The sequence below is a fragment of the Eutrema salsugineum genome, unplaced genomic scaffold (assembly GCF_000478725.1).
Source record: "Eutrema salsugineum unplaced genomic scaffold, Eutsalg1_0 scaffold_3, whole genome shotgun sequence".
Taxonomy (NCBI): domain Eukaryota; kingdom Viridiplantae; phylum Streptophyta; class Magnoliopsida; order Brassicales; family Brassicaceae; genus Eutrema; species Eutrema salsugineum.
In genome coordinates, this window is record NW_006256756.1 from 7576247 (window position 1) to 7582404 (window position 6158).

The window sequence follows — 6158 nt, forward strand, 5'->3', positions numbered from 1 at the left end:
ATAGAGACAGCTCCTAGACTCACAACAGAGGGTCCCCAATTCAAATACAAACGAATCCAATCACAATTTTCTGAAAAGGACGTTTATTTTGGAATACATGCCCGGAAAAAGGGTTGTTTTTAACGGTTTAAAATCTGTGGGGCAATATGTAAGTTATGAAGAGTATAGGGATGTAATAAGAATTGTTTATACGGACAGGCGAGTAAAATGCTTCAAAAGCAAAAAAAAGCGCAATCATGAGATTTTGCAGATGGCGACGTCTACCCTTTTCCGCTAAGAATCTGAATCACGCGCGGATTCTCCACCGCCACGCGCCTATTCCATTCTTCATCTTCACGCGCGTCTTCGTGAGCTCCTCCAACAATGGCTGCGATTTCACTCTTTCAACGGGAAGCCTTTGAGTTGCCGATTGCGCCGATCTCTCTTGCAGGTATTATTGTTGGGTCGATAAAGTCTGGATTTTTAAAACCTTAAGTCAAAAAAAGTCTGGATTTTTATGCTGAATTTGTTGATTTTGCAATCTTCTGCATTTGATTGTGTTAATGAATGTTGAAATTGTTCATGTGACCATGTATGAGAGGAGTTTCGAAATGTTTTAGCCTATAAATGTTCTTTGAAGTCTCTTTTTCTTGGCTTATTTGTCTACTGAGTTGCTCTCTGCTAATGTGTTAATCATGGCGTTCAAAATACTTATCTTATAAATGTTCCTTAAAGTTTTTGTTTCTTGGGCTTGTTTGTCTGTGAGTTTCCTTCTGCTAATGTATTGATCATCGTGTTTGCTTCTTAGACTCTGTGGATTTTTAAGCTGCATTTGTTGATTTTGCAATTTTCTGCATTTGATTGTGTATATGAATGCTGATAATAGTTCATGTTACCATGTAGGAGAGAAGTTTCAAAATGCTTTAGCATATAAATGTTCTTTAAAGTTTCTGTTTCTTGGCTTATTTGTCTCTGAGTTGCTCTTTGCTAATGTGTTAATCATCGTTTTTGCTTCTTAGACTATCTGGACCGGAGGCTTGATAATGATGGGAGCAAGAGTAAATTGCTCCATTGGGTAAATCCGTAAATGACAGACAATAAGTTAGCAGCTGAAGATAAGTTTCCAGTTCCTGGTTTCACATCTTATAAAGATCTTGATCTGTTTGCGGATGATGATGCTTAAGAATGGGAACTTTGACAAGAACTCTACGCTCTCACCTGAGGATGGGAGGAAAGTCGGTAAAATAGTTAGCGGGAGAAACTTCCGTGTTTTGGTCAAGGTTGCATGAACCAGCTGCTTGTTTACCATAACTATTCGAGAGTTCTTGCTCATGAGAAAGGGACAATGCATTTGGCTGGAGTGTTTAATGGAAGATATGACCTTGATTCTGACTTAAGAAAAGGAGCAGGGACAAGATCTTTCTTCTCTGTTTCATGGCAAAAGAATGTATAAGGCGGGAGCTGGGTTTTATCGAATTCATTGACGACCTCAAAAAAATACCAAGGAGTATGTTGTACCTGATAATCTAGAGAAACCATATGATATATGTGATCTATACAGCAATCCTCAAGCATAGGAACTGTTCCAAATTATGCCTCATTCAGAATAGTCTGTCCATGGATATCCCGAGAAGCGAAGAGACGGTTAGATTTGGGATTCAAGGACTTAGGAGCTCGATGCTGGAGCGCTCTCAAGTCGTCTATACTTCTACCAGATAATGTAAGATATTCAATATCATTGTCTCAGACTTGGATTTGTCCTGAAACTAAATCTTGTCTTTGATGATAGGACCCGGGAACCATACCAGCAAAGCGAATGTGGACGTCGATCAATGTTGGTACAGAAATCTATGTTAGCAATTGACAAAAAACTGCAGAGTGGACAGTGAGTGACTTTGATGTGTTGGTTCTAGAAGGAAAATCTCATGAAGGTTTGTAGCAACAAAACTTGTTAGTAGCTTTTGCTTTTCTCTTTTCTTCTCCATTTGCGTCCTTGTTTGTTTTTTCTCATTAATTATGTCTACTAAATTCACAGACAGAAACTTATTTGCCTCAGTTGAGATGATCTCTTTGTTTTAGGGGATTATTGGAATTTTTTTAAAAAAATAATCTTTCTAAATGAAGGAAGTAAATAATTATTTTTAGATTTTATGGTTAAGGGTTTATATAATTTTAGACCATTTTCATAGTTTCTCATTTTCTGTGCTAAAAGCTTTATTTTGGTGAGCTTGTTACACAAAAATATAGGAAAGGAATAATTTTCTTTTATCATGTCGAAAAAAAGTATTTTGTATTATTGGGTTACTATATTTAGGCCCGACCGGTGGTGTTTACTTTATGAAAACGTGTTTCCACAGTAGGTTCGAATACAACTTCTGCATCATTTTAACTCTTCATTAATACAACCAAGTGGTCTGAGCATAATTACAAGAAAAGCAATAATTCTTTTTTGGGATCAATTAAAATTAAATAAAAAATGTAAATTCAACCTAGCTAAGTTAAATTTTTGGTGGTATAACTATATAAAGCCTTGGACACCTTTTCGAGGATTCATATTTTTTGTTTACTAAATTAAGAGTTGATAATAACCGATATATTTTAAATCTATATAAAAAATCATATTTTTGTTCTTTCTTTCACTACAAGAAAAACATCATTTTACAACGGTTAAAATGATCGTTATTTCGTCGTAATAGCTCTATTACGAGGAACTACCGACGATTTCAAAATCGTCGTAAAGTCATCGTCGTAATAGACAAATCGTCGTATAATATACGACGGTTTCGTTTCTCTCGATGTTAAATGCGTCGTACAGTTTACGACGATTTTATATTGAATTGCGTGACTTGGTCTTCGCCTAAACCATCGTTAAGTGGTCGTTAATGGTCGACGTAAGATCGTCGTAAAATGTACGACGCATAAATCGTCGTAAATCAATCGTAAAGTATTTAATCATTTCGTCGTAAAGTCGTCGTAAAACACGGACGTATAATCGTCGTAATTGTCGTCGTACATTGTGGTCGTAAATTCGTCGTAATATTTACGACGAATGTACGACGATTTTAAATAAAGATATTACGATGATTATACGACATTTAATATAATTAAAAATTAAAAAAACAAATAATTCGAATTAAAATTTAAATTAAAAAAATAATTTACAATTTAAAATTTATTAAAATTTGAAATTAAAATTTCAAATTAAAATTAATTGTAATTTACATAAAAACCTTACAGCTCTAAATCTAAACCTAAATCTATATCATCGATCCCGTCATCGGCCTCCTCCCCATCGTCCTGAACGTGTTCCTTGCCGGGTCTTCGGTTTGATGCTTCCGCCAGCGCCTGATCTCCGGCTTGATGCTTCCGCCAGCGCCTGATCTCCGGCTCTAGGAGGCTCAACTCCGAGAGATCGGAACATCTCCTCGTCCGTCTGCACCGGCGGTTGCGTCCTAGTGGATGACCCGGCGGCAGACGATCCGACAATCCCATCAGCTCGCAGCTTGTCCAACTGCGCCATGAGCACCGGGTTGTCGGCTCCCATGATCTCGAAGAGACCGTAGAGCTGGTTGATCCTCGTCTCGTAACGGGTCCGCATCTGATCGATCTCCTGGCGGATAACCGGATCCGGGACCCGGACGTGACCAGTTGCCGTAGCTCTCGGGGTATCACGGATGGACTCCATCCCTAATACCCGCCCCTTTTTTTTTGGGGCAACCTACAAATATTTAAAAACATTATGGTTAGAAATTCAATTTAAAACTAAAGTTATATTAATTAAATATAGTAATTAAATTTACGTCTTCGAAGATCTGGTCTATCTCTGCCACCGTCAGCGCCGGGGTCGATTGGACCGAGCTACCTCCGGGAGACGTTTGACGCGCCTGCTGAGTCAGCTGCGTCTGTCGCTCCTCGATCGCCGCACAGGCGGCGTTGTAGATCTCCTCCGCCCGAGGATCTGTGAATTCGCCGTTCCGCTTCTTATGCGTCTCGGCGAAAACCTTTGTCATCGGAGGAAGTTCTCCTCCGTTATCTTCGATCTACAAAATCAAAATGAAAAAATTAGTATCGACAAATAAGGGTTAATTATTTGAAAACAAAAAAATTAGTAATTTTAATTTACTTACCATCATAAGCCGTCTTCCGGCAAAAGGAATCTGGCCGGAAGTGTGCGGAACGTTCTTCCGATTTCCCGCATCGTCAGTAGCATTCCTGAAAAATATTTTCATTAGAATCTATTATAAGAAAACAAATAATGTAAATATTATTGGAATTAACTACTTACCTAGATCCGGAACGACACTTGGCGGCCGTAGTCTGGTTGTGCGGATCCAACCAGTACTGGACAAGGCCCCGCCAGATGGTATTGGCCATAGGCGCCGGCTTGGCCTTGTCGCCGTCAACCTCCCACTTCCGTTTCCAGTCGGAAACGGTGTTGTTGAGGCGGAATTTGACCTTTTCCTTGAAGGCCGTCTCCACACGTCCGTGTGCGATGTTTCCCAATGTCAATTTTGCTACGAAAAAAAAAGAAGTTAGTAATTATTGTAAAAAGTTAAAATTTAAAATTAAAATTAAACGAAATTCTAAATTACTTACCGCAAAACACTTGAACCAAGTGTCAAGTGTGGCCTGATCCAGCTTCTTCCAGCTGGTATGGGGTTGTACGAAAAACCCCTTGATGATATCCGCAACGTTACGATCGACTGCATTATCGGTCGTAAACCTAGTCAAATAGAAAGAGAAAAGTAAATTAATATCAAATATATAAGAATAAATATTAATTAATTTAAAAATATTGTAGGAACAAAATTACGTACCAAAATGTGTCCGGGGCTCGATCCGCGTCGAGTTTGTTCATGGTCTCACGACCCGGCTGTGCCAGAAGATCCTGTACCGTAAACTGGGCATACGGTACAGGCAGGATCGGATCAGCCTCAAGATCGGCCGGTGCGGGAGCCGCTGGTTCGGCTGGTGGTGGTGGAGGCGGTGCCGGCTGTGGTACAACGACCGGTTGGGAAACCGTCCGTTGTGTTCCCGAGGACTCCGGGATGGCTGATCCGGTCGCCGAGGTAGACGGGGCCGTACCGTCAGAATCGACCAGTTGTCGGTAGTGAAATCTCTTAGCCCGATGAGCCATATCGACAGAATCTACAAAATTTAAAAAAATTTGTTACTAATTTTTCAAGTATTTATTTAAATTTACAAAATCCGGGCCTATCTAAATTCCGAAACCTAAATCTAAATCCCGATCCTAAATCTAAATTCCGAACCTAAATCTAAAAAAATATGTAATGAAATTAATTTAAAAAAAAACTCACAAGTATTGGCTGGGAGAGTAGGGAGAGAGGGAGTGGTTTAGGGTTTAGAGAGAGAAAGTATTGTAGAGAGAGAGGGGAGAAGAGAGGAATGAGCGACGAAAGAGGGAAAACTCGCGTCCCTTATATAGATTTTGTGATCGTCGTAAAATCGTCGTAACTTTGCGACGATTTTACGACGATTCGGTTGTATAACAGTCGGTCCACTGCATGACATTGCACGTGTCGTGATGGGAGCATTTGACCGTTATGACGGTTTTACGACGGTTTTAGGGAATTTAGACGTAAAACCGTCGTAAATTTACGATTATATTACGACGGTTTTACGAAGTTTTTTAAAAAAGTGAGTAAACCCTAAATCTTATAAATGGGATATTGCATAAAGAACAATGCAAAGGTTATTGTATCCTAACATATAACAAAAGGTTTACAACTTTGCATGTATGATGGATTTATGACATGAGATAGTAAAATTTAAAATTCCGTAATCTAATATATAACCTTTCACTTAACATTTACAAAAACATGCATGAACTTGTAAATATGTATGTTTTTTTTCAAATTTTTGATTTTGATCAGATTGATAGCATCTCATATAAAATAAGATAACTAATCAAAAACATTTGTGAAATACCTTACAACCAATAAGATATAAAAGATTCAAATTCTTGGATTTCAACATTACGACGATTTTACGACGAAATAGTGTACTCGTCGTAAAACCGTCGTAACTTTACGACGATATTACGATGGTTTGTCGTAAAGACGTCGTAATGTTGAAACCCTATTCATTCAGGTTTAAAACCTAGACTTAGGGTTTAGGGTTTAGAAAAACCGTCGTAAAACCCTCGTAAAATCGAATTT